Source organism: Lissotriton helveticus, chromosome 3_1 (assembly GCF_964261635.1).
Source record: "Lissotriton helveticus chromosome 3_1, aLisHel1.1, whole genome shotgun sequence".
NCBI lineage: Eukaryota > Metazoa > Chordata > Amphibia > Caudata > Salamandridae > Lissotriton > Lissotriton helveticus.
This window is the reverse complement of record NC_136061.1, coordinates 346,317,435-346,329,913: the sequence shown is the minus strand read 5'-3', so window position 1 is coordinate 346,329,913 and position 12,479 is coordinate 346,317,435. Positions and strand designations below refer to the sequence as shown.

Genomic DNA, 12,479 nt, shown 5'->3' with positions numbered 1-12,479 from the left:
ACGACACCCGTGCTAATGTGCGTTTTACAAGAGACATGAAAGTAACGAGAGATTTTAAAATCAACCGAGGAGTCAGGCAGGGCTGTATATTAGCACCTTTTCTTTTTAACTTATATATTAATGGACTTGAAGATCACCTGATAAAAACAGACACGGATTACCCTCGAATTGGCAAAACAGGCGTACCGGTCCTGCTGTATGCGGACGACGCTGTTCTTTTATCCAGAACCGCACTCGGACTCCAAAAATTACTGGATTCTTTTCTTCAATTCATGTCCTTACGTGGCCTAAATATTAACAATTCCAAATCTTTTGTCATGACGGTTGGTTTAACTCCCAAAAAACAATACCCCTTCTCAGTCAACGGGGAAAACATTCCACTTACAAAAACATTCTCGTATCTGGGTGTACTTTTCGATCATAAACTTAAATGGGGCCCTGCCATAACTAAAAAGAAAGGCGAAATACTGAGGACCAATTCTGGTATAATGGATTTCGCTCGCAAATTGGGTAACACTCCAGTGTCTGCCGTGTTGAAGCTTTATCAGGCAAAAAGTGTTGCGGTGGCATGTTACGGAAGTGAACTATGGGGGTTTTTACCAGTAGATACCCTAGTAGCTCTCGAAAATAACTTTCTGAAACAGGTCATTAGCTTACCAAAGAGTACCGCAAACTTCTCTATACATGAGGAATTGGGCACCCCGTACCTAGCTGACAAAATTGCTGCAAACCCTCTGCTTTGCTGGTTAAGCTGTTGGCGCGATACAGCGATTCCATTAACTCATAACATCCTAGCTGAAGCCCTTACTTGGGAAGGACAACTTAAGTTACCCTGGATGAAATACATTCGTAATTGCTGTAAAGATCTGGGCAGATTAGATCTTTACTTAACACCCCAGAATGCCACCAAGCAAGATGTCAACTTTGTAAAAAACACCTTTTACTTGAAGCGACAACTCTACAGGGAAGAAACTGAGCTCAAAAAGCCCAGCGTAAGGAGCCATGCACTAACAAAGACCTGTGTGTTCTCTGAACCTTATCTATCGTGGAATATATCCAGATACGAACGCTTCCTGCTGAGCAGATTTCGATTTGATCTCTATCATCTGCTTTTAGCTGTACCAAGTGGAGCCCATAGAGGTCAAGTGTTGCCAGCTTGCGGCTGCGACAACAAGTCTCCGCAAGACTTGGCTCACTTTTTATTCCTATGTCCTTATTACTCAAGTCCACGTAATATGTTTTTAAAACCGATGCTTAAAAAGATGAATTTTACACAAATTAAGCCCGCACTTCTATACCTTCAAATGTTGCATGAAGACAGTACTTTTTTTATCTGCAAGTTTTTAAAAACAGCCTTAAAGTATAGATCAAGTATGGAAGGATGACTCTAAATTGAATTATAATACAGATACAATTCCGTCTTGATTAAGTATATGCACATAGGACCACTGTATCATGTCTTTTTAATAATTGCTTATTACTTTTTTCTTTTAAGACTATTGGAAGATATATTTTTCCTTCTATGAATGAACTGTATTTTATTGTATTGTGTGCTTTTATGACTGCTTTCCTGTCAGTCGAATAAAGAAACTTTGATTTGATTTGATTTGACTGACTGTATGAGTGAGTGATTAAATGTGTCTCACTGAATGCATGGGTTAGTGACTAAACTGTCTTAATTTGTGCATCATTATGTCTGTTGTTCTGTAAACTGCTGCATGTGTTGATCATTAGCTATACGAGAGGCTATATGTGTTATTAATTGGTTGCCCAAGTATTTCTATGGGAGATTGAGTTTGTGTGGGGGTGGCTGGAAGGTGTGTGACTCTATGCATAGATGTGTGAGCAGTTTATTCACTAGGTGTATGAGTTCAAGAGTGCATGTGGAAACAGCTACATGGGCAGTTGACTGTGTGCATGAGTGTATTGATGAGTGAATGGATATCTCAATGCTACATGTCATAGTAAGTACATATGTAAAACACAGTACATGTGAGAGTTGGCATATATAAATAACTGTGCATGAGAGCCACTGAATGAGTGAGTGGTTGTATCGATCATTGTGAACTTGTATCAGGGATTGTATAAGAGAGTAAATATGTGTTAGTATATGTTTCAATAAGTAAGGTGTGTTTAACTGTATAGTTGAAGAAATGGAGGTGAGATTGTTTCTTTGCATGACTGACTGGGTGTGTGAGTAACTCCATGGATGAGTGGCAGTGTGTGAGTGTCTGTATACACTGAGTGTATCTAAGGTTATATTAGAGTCTGAAGAGGTTTATCGTATTAGCACAAGAATGATGTCAAATGAGATGTCATCAGTGATGTCATCAGTGATGTCATCAGTGATGTCATTTGAGATGTCATCAGTGATGTCATCAGTGATGTCACTGACCATGTCATGAATGATGTAATATGTGACATGATCAGCAGTGGATTGCGGGTGCGCGATATATAGTTAGTGCAACTAACTATATATGGAATTTCAATGGTTTTGTGTGAGTAAAATAAGGTTTTTTAAATGCTAATTCCTAACTATATATGGTCTATAACCTATGGTTTTTTCAGTGAATTTTCAAGGTTTTGTAAATGCTAATTCCTAACTATATATGGTCTATAACCTATGGTTTTTTCAGTGAATTTCAATGGTTTTTTAATAGCAAATATCATAAGCTGTCGAATGTCAAGTACGTGGTAAGTGAAAACATTTTTGAATGGTGCCCCCCCCCTCATTTCTATTAGGAGTACTCTCTCTTTGCAGATAGTGAAAGGTAGTTAACACAGGCCTTTGCCCCCGTTGTAATCCGTCGTGCCTGCTTCTCTCTCCATTTGATTGATTGTTATCCAAGTATTTACTGTTTTAGAATTAGTTCTCTTTGGTTCATTCTCTTTTTACAAACAAACACAGAGTCGCAATACTCTGTTTAGTCTTTGCAGATAACGAAAAATCGTGTAAAAAAAAGAAAAGGAATCGAGCAAAATCAGTAGGCCACTAATGGGATCTCTTTTTGACCTCGCTAAAATAGAAACATTAGGAACAACCCCTCATGACAAATACAAAACTAGTGAGATGAACTGAACTCCACACAATGATGGCTGCAAAACAGCTCGGCTCCGCCACCCACCCCGCCCAAAATAACGATAAAGAACGGCTGCCATGATTGGTTGCGGAATGACCACGACGGAGCTACGAAATGGTGCTGCTCTCATGCTAACCCCAGCTTCAGTCTGAAACATCCAGAAACACTGTAGACTACCAATTCGATCAGTTCCGGTAGCGCCCCAATGTAACCCGGTAGAGAAGAACTAGCCCTCCCCTCTTTGACTGATGGTTCTTGTTGCCTGTCCCTTCTGTTGTCATTTAACAGAACTATTTAGCCTGCTGAAAGGGGTTGTGTTCCGACCGCTGGTTGGTGGAGACATTTTGACTATATTCTGTACCTGCGTTGTCGCGTAATGCGTCATATGACGCGCCGCGTTAGCGCATCCGGAAGTCATCCGGGGCGCGCAGCGCGTAACGTAAGCATAACAAGTCATGTGACTTGTTAATAAAACTTTTCATTGGTTCATTTTACTTTTCTTATTGTAATGATGAAAGGCTTGGTCATATGACCTAAAAATTACGCTTTTCATTACTTCCGAACATTATTTTTTCTTAAATATATGTTATAATGTTCCAGGCTAATGTACTTTCCCGGAAATTTTACAACTGTCCTGCAAGTAAAATATATTCTTTTTTCGAGAAAAAGAGCGTTTTTTCGTCCCATGACGGAGCCGTTGAGCAAAAGAGGGTCGACCTGCTGTCTTAGTCGCCGATACGCCTGAATATGAGATTCTTATCGATCACTTTATGTTGCAGGAATAGAAAACACAACAGCCCTTGACCATTTATCTTTACTGCGTTCCTTCGTATTATACCTTTTACCCTTCATGTAATTGGTCTGCTTTATTTCACTTGCCTTTTAATGATTCTAAAACAGTCACTATTATTAAAAACTTTACCAATGTATATACTACTACCATGTTTTCTTTTAAAAACCTTTATTGTGAAAATTTCATTATACAAATACGAGCCTATAACCACGTGGGCCTGCCACAGAGCAAACTGTAATCGTATATGATGAATAGACATTTACACTGTAGAGGAACGTAACGGGCGGGCCATTAGGTTGCAAGAACTAAGGTGTCTAACAGTTACGGAATCGGTGGACGTACATTTTATAATTAAAATAAGACAGGGCCAGTTACAATAAAATTATCTAGATATACATTTGCGGGCAAGTACCATGGGTGACGTTAATTCGAACTTTCAACAGTACAGTAATCAATAACACATCAGAACTTAATATCAATAGGGATGTCGAAATAGTCAATCAATTCTCGTCCCCGCCCGCCATGTGCTTCAAAACTGCATACGTATCTCGTGATTTCAAGGTTCTGCAACCAGTACACAACAAGGAGTTACGAGTCCCATTTATTCCGGCGCCATTTTGGGCGAGGACGGGCAGGTCCAGGATATAGTCAAAATGTCTCTACCAACCATCGACTATGATGATGTTCATATGCTGTATTTATTAGAGTAACACTCATCTGTCCACATGAAATTAATTTGCCACAATCTAAACATGTCATTTTAATCTTTCCAAAGTTCTTCTAAATATTTGGGACCGTTTCCCTTGCCTCTGAAGCTCTCAGTGCCACTTCTTTGATGAATGTACTAGCAGGTCAGGGGTTCTCCTCCAAATCTCTCTTTTATGCAGCACTATAATTAATTGGTGCCACCTCTCCATATGACGATGCATGGTATAGTTACCACAACTATATTTTTTTTCGGTTCCTCTGGAGAGTTCATCGTAGCAGATGAAGCGTGTAACGTACCGGGCATTTACCTTTTTTTGCATGTACAGGAAAGGAAAAAAAAATCGAGCGTCCGAGTTCTAAGGTGTCCCAGGGCCATTTTAGTGGACCAGGCCCAAATCCAAAGAACAGGCCGCCATTTTGAGAGTCCTCTTGCAGCCGCCTGTCGCTGTAGCATCAAGAGCAGCCGAAACTCAGCTGAATGGCAACTGAAACGGTAAAGGGGCGCCCCACTACAGCAGACGAGCCTCCACCTAGGAAGGCCCATTCACGCCGGCTCCCCCCCCCCTTCGGGCACCCCACGCCGTTATTCGGAGCAGTATTGTAGGATGGCCACACCAGTGCGACAACTTGCTAGACATCACCTCGGTGGTAACCGAATCTCAACGCCTTGTGGTGTCTTCTATTCAAAAAACATTGTTATGCTGCCTTCGACCTATTCGCCGCAAGTGCGCACACAACTCAACTGCATAGCTTGCTAGACACCACCTCGGTGCCATCCGGATTTTGGAATGTCAGCACCTTTTGGTGTCTTCTCTTCAGAAAATATTGTTGCGCTGCCTTTGGCCCCATTCGCACATCAGTCCGCTACTGACGCCATCTCACAGGCTAATGGGGCGCCCCACGCCGACTTTCAGCATTGTAGAATGACCACACCAGTACAGCAACTTGCTAGACATCACCTCGGTGCCATCCGGATCTCGGCGCCCCACTGCAGATGAAGTGCCTCTCAACTATGAAACCACCACGGTGACATCCGGATCTTGGCGCGTTGTGCTGCCTTCGGCCTATTCGCACATCGGTCCGCTACTGACGCCATCTCACAGGCTAATGGGGCGACCCACGCCGAGTTTCAGCATTGTAGGATGACCACACCAGTACAGCAACTTGCTAGACATCACCTCGGTGCCATCCGGATCTTGGCATCTCAACGCCTAGTGGTATCTTCCATACAAAAAATATTGTTACGCTGCCTTTGGCCCCATTCGCACATCAGTCCGCAACTTAGACATCACCTCGGTGCCATCCGGATCTTGGCATCTCAGCGCCTTGTGGTGTCAGTCAGAAAATATTGTTGCGCTGCCTTTGGCCCCATTCGCACATCGGTCCGCTACTGACGCCATCTCACAGGCCAACGGGGCGCCCCACGCCGACTTTCAACATTGTAGGATGGCCACAGAAGTGCGACAACTTACTAGACACCACCTCGGTGCCATCCGGATCTTGGCGTGTTGTGCTGCCTTCGGCCTATTCGCACATCGGTCCGCTACTGACGCCATCTCACAGGCCAACGGGGCGCCCCACGCCGACTTTCAGCATTGTTGGATGGCCACACCAGTGCGGCAACTTACTAGACACCACCTCGGTGCCATCCGGATCTTGGCGCGTTGTGCTGCCTTCGGCCTATTCGCACATCGGTCCGCTACTGACGCAAACTCACAGGCCAACGGGGCGCCCCACGCCGACTTTCAGCATTGTAGGATGGCCACACCAGTGCTGCAACTTGCTGGACACCACCTCGGTGCCATCCGGATCTTGGCGCGTTGTATTGCCTTCGGCCTATTCGCACATCGGTCCGCTACTGACGCCGCCTCACGTGCCAACGTATTTTCTCCGCATTTTATACCCTATGCCGCATAACAGGTCATGTGACTTGTTTATAAAACTTTTCATTGGTTCATTTTACTTTTGGTTTCCTAATGATGGAAGGCTTGATCATATGACCTAAAAACAACACTTTTCATTGGATGAAAACTTTTTTTTTTTTCCCAAACGATGAAAGCCCCACCTTGTTTCTGGATGTTTCAGACTAAACTGGCGTCAGCATGAGAGCACCACCATCTCGTAGCTCCGTCGTGGTCATTCCGCGAGCAATCATGGCAGCCGCTCCCCACCAGAAGCCTGCAGGAGTCGGGGCCCCCAAAACTTTTGATGAATTCTCAAGGCGGAGGGGACGCTTTCGAGAATGGGGTCCAAGACCTAGCAGACAAGCGTCCGATTTCCAAGGTGTCCCAGGGCCATTTCAGTGGACCAGGCCCAAAAAGGAAAGAGCCTGCCGCCATTTTGAGAGTCCTGTGACAGCCGCCTATCGCTGCACCGCAAGAGTGGGCGCAACTCAGCTGAATTGCGGCTTTTGACACAGTGGACCAAAAACGGACGGAATGGCAACTGAAACGGTAAAGGGGCGCCCCACTACAACAGATGACACTCCACCTGGAGAGGCCCGTTCACGCCGCCTCCCCCGGGGCGCCCCACGCCGTTATTCGGAGCAGCATTGTAGGATACCAAAACCAGTGCGGCAACTTACTGGACATCACCTTGGTGCCATCGTTCTGCTGCCTTGGAACTATTCGCACAACAGTTTGCTACTGATGACCCACCCCCCGCGACGCCCCACGCCGTTATTTGCTGGGTGGCAACTTACTAGACATCACTTTCGTGTCATCTAGATTTCGGCGCGTTCTGCTGCCTTGGAACTATTCGCACAACAGTTTGCTACTGATGACCCACCCCCCGCGACGCCCCACGCCGGAAATCTGGACGTTGTGCTGCGTTGGGACTATTCGCACAGCCGACCGCTACTTCGTTGTTTTTCCCTAAAAATGTTTATATGTTATTACTATTTTTGTTTTCTTGTATATATTTATAAATTATTAAAGTTTTATAATCTTACTACTTTGTCGGAGTGCTATATATTTTTAATGTGACACATAATTGTAAAAACTTTGATGTACAAAGAGTCATCCCTGGAATCTTCCGCTTCACGCTCGGTCCCCTCCCCAATCACAATACAGGATGGTTTTCAGATAATAGCAACGCTTCTGCTGTGACGGATCTCATCGAGTGTGGGCCTTGATCTACTATAACTCCTTTGAAGAGGGGTGATTCTTTACAGCTGTGGCCATAAACTACATCTGCAGGGCTAGCTGATAGCCTAGGACCGGCCTGGACAATCGGACACAGAGGAAAAGGAGTGTCAGAGGGTGCGGTAGTGAATAGGGCGAAAGGGAGGTGTCGGGCGGGCACAGGGTGTGATTCTCAGGGAAGAGCAGCGCAGATGGGGGGAGGTTTATTACCCATGCATAAGACAGAGAGCGGGGGTGACCACTGCCTGGGTGAGATGCTTGCGAGGGTGGGGAGCCATGCTAAGGATCGACAGCGTGCACAGAGTGGGTCTGGTCAAGGCATCTAAAATGGCTGCCGTGCACGACAAAAGTGTGGCATTTGAAAAAAGACAAGATGGCGCAGACAATGTTTTTCAACACTTCCTGATTTCCTTCGAATCGAACGTTAACAGACGTTGGGGCATATTACCAAAGTTAAGCGATATTTATCCCTAACGATGCATTGCAAAGATTTTTTTACCGTCAGAAATTATCGCAGATAAACCTTGCTATTATCAAGGTTTATCGCAAATACGATAAAAAACGACCGCAATGCATTAATATCGCTGAAAACTCAGCGATATTCATGCATTACCGAGCTAATGCTCTTAGCCATGTTATCCACCTCCCATTGGATAACATGGCTAAGAACTGCTCAGGGCAGCTGTTACTTTTTGGAGATATTCGCGCTTATCTCGAATATTTCCAAAAGTTGATAATAGGAGATAGCGATGTTAGCGACTGTTTCCAGTCGCTAACATCTTGGCATGCCCACTTTGCATGTCATTAGTGATAAATATCACTCACATGCAAAGTGGGGCCCAAGATGGTCGCTATCTCCTACTAGCCGTCGCTAACTGGTGTTAGCAACAGCTAGGTAATACAGATATAATTTTATCTCCGCGAAGCGGAGCGCTGTTACAGATATATATCTTGTTTTTGAACGTTAATTTCTCAAAATGCACTGAAGCACATATATTGAGACCTAGCAAAGGCACATCGGGCTACCAGTCCCTAATATTTTACCAAGTTTCGTGCAAATCCATTCAGCCGTTCGATTATTATTATTATTTTTTTTTTTTGCCCCGCGGGGCCCTTTTAAAACCTCCACATCAAACCTAGGGGGTCAGCGAGGATCTACTATGCCCCCTTATGGTCATTTGCCCCTTCGCTTTGGCCTCCTCTTGTCTCTCGATCCTACCGAGAGACAAGATGGCGGCCGCTACGTACTGTTTGGAATGTTTACAGACACCGGAGAGCCAATCAGCTTCGCTTCGCAAAGCTCCGTAACGCGAAAAGTACGCGAAGCGGTGCGCTGTTACAGATATATATCTTTTTTTGAACGTTAATTTCTCAAAATCCACTGAAGCACATATATTGAGACCTAGCAAAGGCACATCGGGCTACCAGTCCCTACAATTTTGCCAAGTTTCGTGCAAATCCATTCAGCCGTTCGATTATTATTATTATTTTTTTTTTTTGCCCCGCGGGGCCCTTTTAAAACCTCCACATCAAACCTAGGGGGTCAGCGAGGATCTACTATTCCCCCTTATGGTCATTTGCCCCTTCGCTTTGGCCTCCTCTTGTCTCTCGATCCTACCGAGAGACAAGATGGCGGCCGCTACGGACTGTTTGGAATGTTGACAGACGCCGGAGAACCAATCAGCTTCGCTTCACAAAGCTCCGTTGCGCGAAAAGTACGCGTCCTGGAGCGCTGCCCGGTCCGCTGTTACAGATATATATCTTTTTTTAAACGTTAATTTCTCAAAATCCACTGTAGCACATATATTGAGACCTACAAAAGGCACATCGGGCTACCAGTCCCTACAATTTTGCCAAGTTTCGTGCAAATCCATTCAGCCGTTCGGGCTAAAAGTGAGGCCAACCGCCCTATGGAAAACTCAATGTTAAAAACACGTTTTGGGACCCCCTTTTTTCTCGACCCCCCCTGGACGAACCCCCCCCCCAATTTTCAGGGGCTGCTCAGAAACAAAATGTGCCATTTTCCTGAAAATTTCAGCCAATTCCGTCCACAAACGCCAAAGTTATTAGACATAGAATTTTCAAAAAACCCATAGAGAAAAAATCCTAACTATATATACCTACTGGCGACCGCCAGTAGGTAATATATATATATATATTTATATTTAGTGAATTCACTCCAGACTGCTCCATTTTATGTTGTCTCACTTTCATAGTTTTCTCTGCATTCACCTTTGAATGTTTTTGTCCCCCTCGCCTACTATGTTCACCACCCTATGTATATATTTTAAAGTTTTGTATATTAAGGCCTGAATCCATTGTAAATTTACCATTGGTTGCCTCAAAGGATGAGATGTGACAGGGCACAAACATTGCTTCCCGGATTTTGTTGTATTGTCGGAGTTATTTATTTATTTGAAATTGTATGTGCATTGAACAACATTTAGATGACGTCAGACGGCTTAACAGTTGACAGAGAGTGCCTGGCTGCCGCCTCTGGAGACTTTAGTTGGATGTGGGAGACGAGGTATATTCTGTGTTTGTAGCGGTAGTTGAATAAGTCACTTGAGCTCAAACCTCATAGGCAATAGCCGCTCCACAGCTGTCTGATCTAGCCAGTATATGCTGTGTTTTTAGGTTTCGCCTGGCGTCCGCTGCGCAGCAGCGTTCGCGCAGGCGAAATCTAATGTTAGAACAGTACTGGCTTTGGTCCCGCCTTCTCTTCCATTGGCTAGCTCCATAAATGGAGGCTAGCCATTGGAAGAGCGATCTGTCCCCGGAAGAAGTCCAGGTGAGTGCTCCCCTCCCCTCCAGCTGTCCGTGTGCCCGTTCCCGCCCCCCTCCCCCCCTCCCGCTGTCCAAGTGCCCGTTCCCGCCCCCCTCCCCCCTCACGCTGTCCGTGTGCCCGTTCCTGCCCCCCTCCCGCTGTGCGGTATGTTCGTGTTTGGTGCATACAACCCCGATGGCTCTCCTGTTGGTAAGAAGCTCCATGCAGCTAGTAAACGGAGTCTACATGTGGCTGAGTTTGTTTGAGAGGGAATTCGGTGTTTTTCTGTCGTCGAGATAGTAATGGTCTGAATTTGGTGATTGCGATCAAGGGAAGGTTTGTGGTACAGCTAGTGCTATTGTGTAGTTGTCATGTGAAATGATTAGTGAAGCTAGTGTATTTCGTGCAGTTTTTGACAATATACATACAAAAGTGCTTTTGATATCCACTGATACGACTACCTTTTTAAGAAACAGCTAAAAACATGCCTTTTTAAGAGTTAAGTCGTCCTTGGCTGCCGTCATTTGTGAACCTCTAGCGCCGGAACACTCCGGTTGGGGTAGCTGTTTACAAGTTTCGATTTAGAGATTAAACTATTGGCAATGTAAATGACAATGCGATTTATTTATCTGTTTTCAAAACCAACAAATAAATACAAATTTTGTCATTTACAATGCCAATAGCTCAAACTTTTCAAAAGGCGAAACCATTGCATTGTAAATGCTTGTTGTATGAGGAGGTAGTGGAATATGTTGTTGGCCCTTTCCGTGATTTCGTTATTCGTGAAAGGTAATGAGTTGCCATGTTCATGGGTGGTGTCTGTATATGTTGGACTGCGGATGTGCGTGCCCCCATCGTTTCTTCCCTTGTCTCTTGTGTGTTGGTTTCAGTGGCATCTGCACACGCGCTTTGGACAGCTTCCTGTTACGCAGTGGGATTGCTTTGTCTCAGGCTCACAGGTTGGGCGAAAATATAGAGTTTACCATTTTGTGGCGTGCGCATTGGGGTGAGGTGATTTCTTTTTCAGGTCTTTCTCTGGCTGCTTTCGAGGCACAGCTTGTGGGTGATGTTTTTCCCGGCTTAAAGGGGTAGGTCTAAGCTGGAGCGCACACACGCATGGCGTGCCCTCTGTGCCTGCCTCGTTCATCCTTCCCAGAGCAGTAACAGGGTACAGAAAAAGAAAGGCCTGACCTAGAAACTTCCACAACTTGAAAATACAAAAACTGCAGTTCTACTCTTCTTCACCCTGCTGTCCACCGAATGGCAGTGTTCAGGAAGCCTTCTATGTATACACATATCCTTGGTGAACAAGAGGTTTGATGGCATTTGTAAAGGTAGTCTGGTCTTTCCCTTCTCACTTCAATGTTTGGATCTCCTTCAACCAGCTACAGAATTACAGTCTGTACCCTTTCTCAGAATTTGACCTTATTCCCAGCCTGTGCCATGCTAAACCATTGGCATACAAATAGATCCCGCTTTGCTTTGGTAAATAATACTGCAAGGCACCCTTTATGGTTAAACATCAGAAGACAACCGCTCCACAATTTGCAAAATCTCCTTTTCAATGTTTGCATTATTTATCCTATATATTCTCTCATGTTGCTTTTATTATGAGGATACTGCTTCATTTAAAAGCAGCCTGAAGCTCTCAATATTTCCCTATATATGCAATTAAATTACGCTTCAAACCCATGAGCTGATCAGCTGACCTTGGTTAAGTGGTGTTTAGCAGTAGGCTGGCAGCGGACAGACTGTACGCCTTTTTATAGTAGCACTATCTCACATGCAAATAATGATGCTCCTTTCGTTTGTTCTGCATCCTTATAGTGCATGCCAACTCAAAACTCCACTATGCGTCTGTGAAATACATGAAAATGTTTACTTAACATTGCATTTCCAATAACAGCCTGTTTTTGTTTGTTCTTTGAGTGGCCCTCTCCTTACTTTCTGGCCACTGCATGCCTCCTGTCTCTGAGTACAGTATAATC

The 12,479-nt window shown here is 44.6% G+C and overlaps 1 protein-coding gene across 1 annotated transcript in view; it reads left to right on the top strand.

Moving 5' to 3' along the window:
- Positions 1-12,479, top strand: part of ABR (ABR activator of RhoGEF and GTPase) — a 1,246,002-nt gene that overhangs the window by 372,681 nt on the left and 860,842 nt on the right. The window lies entirely within an intron of this gene.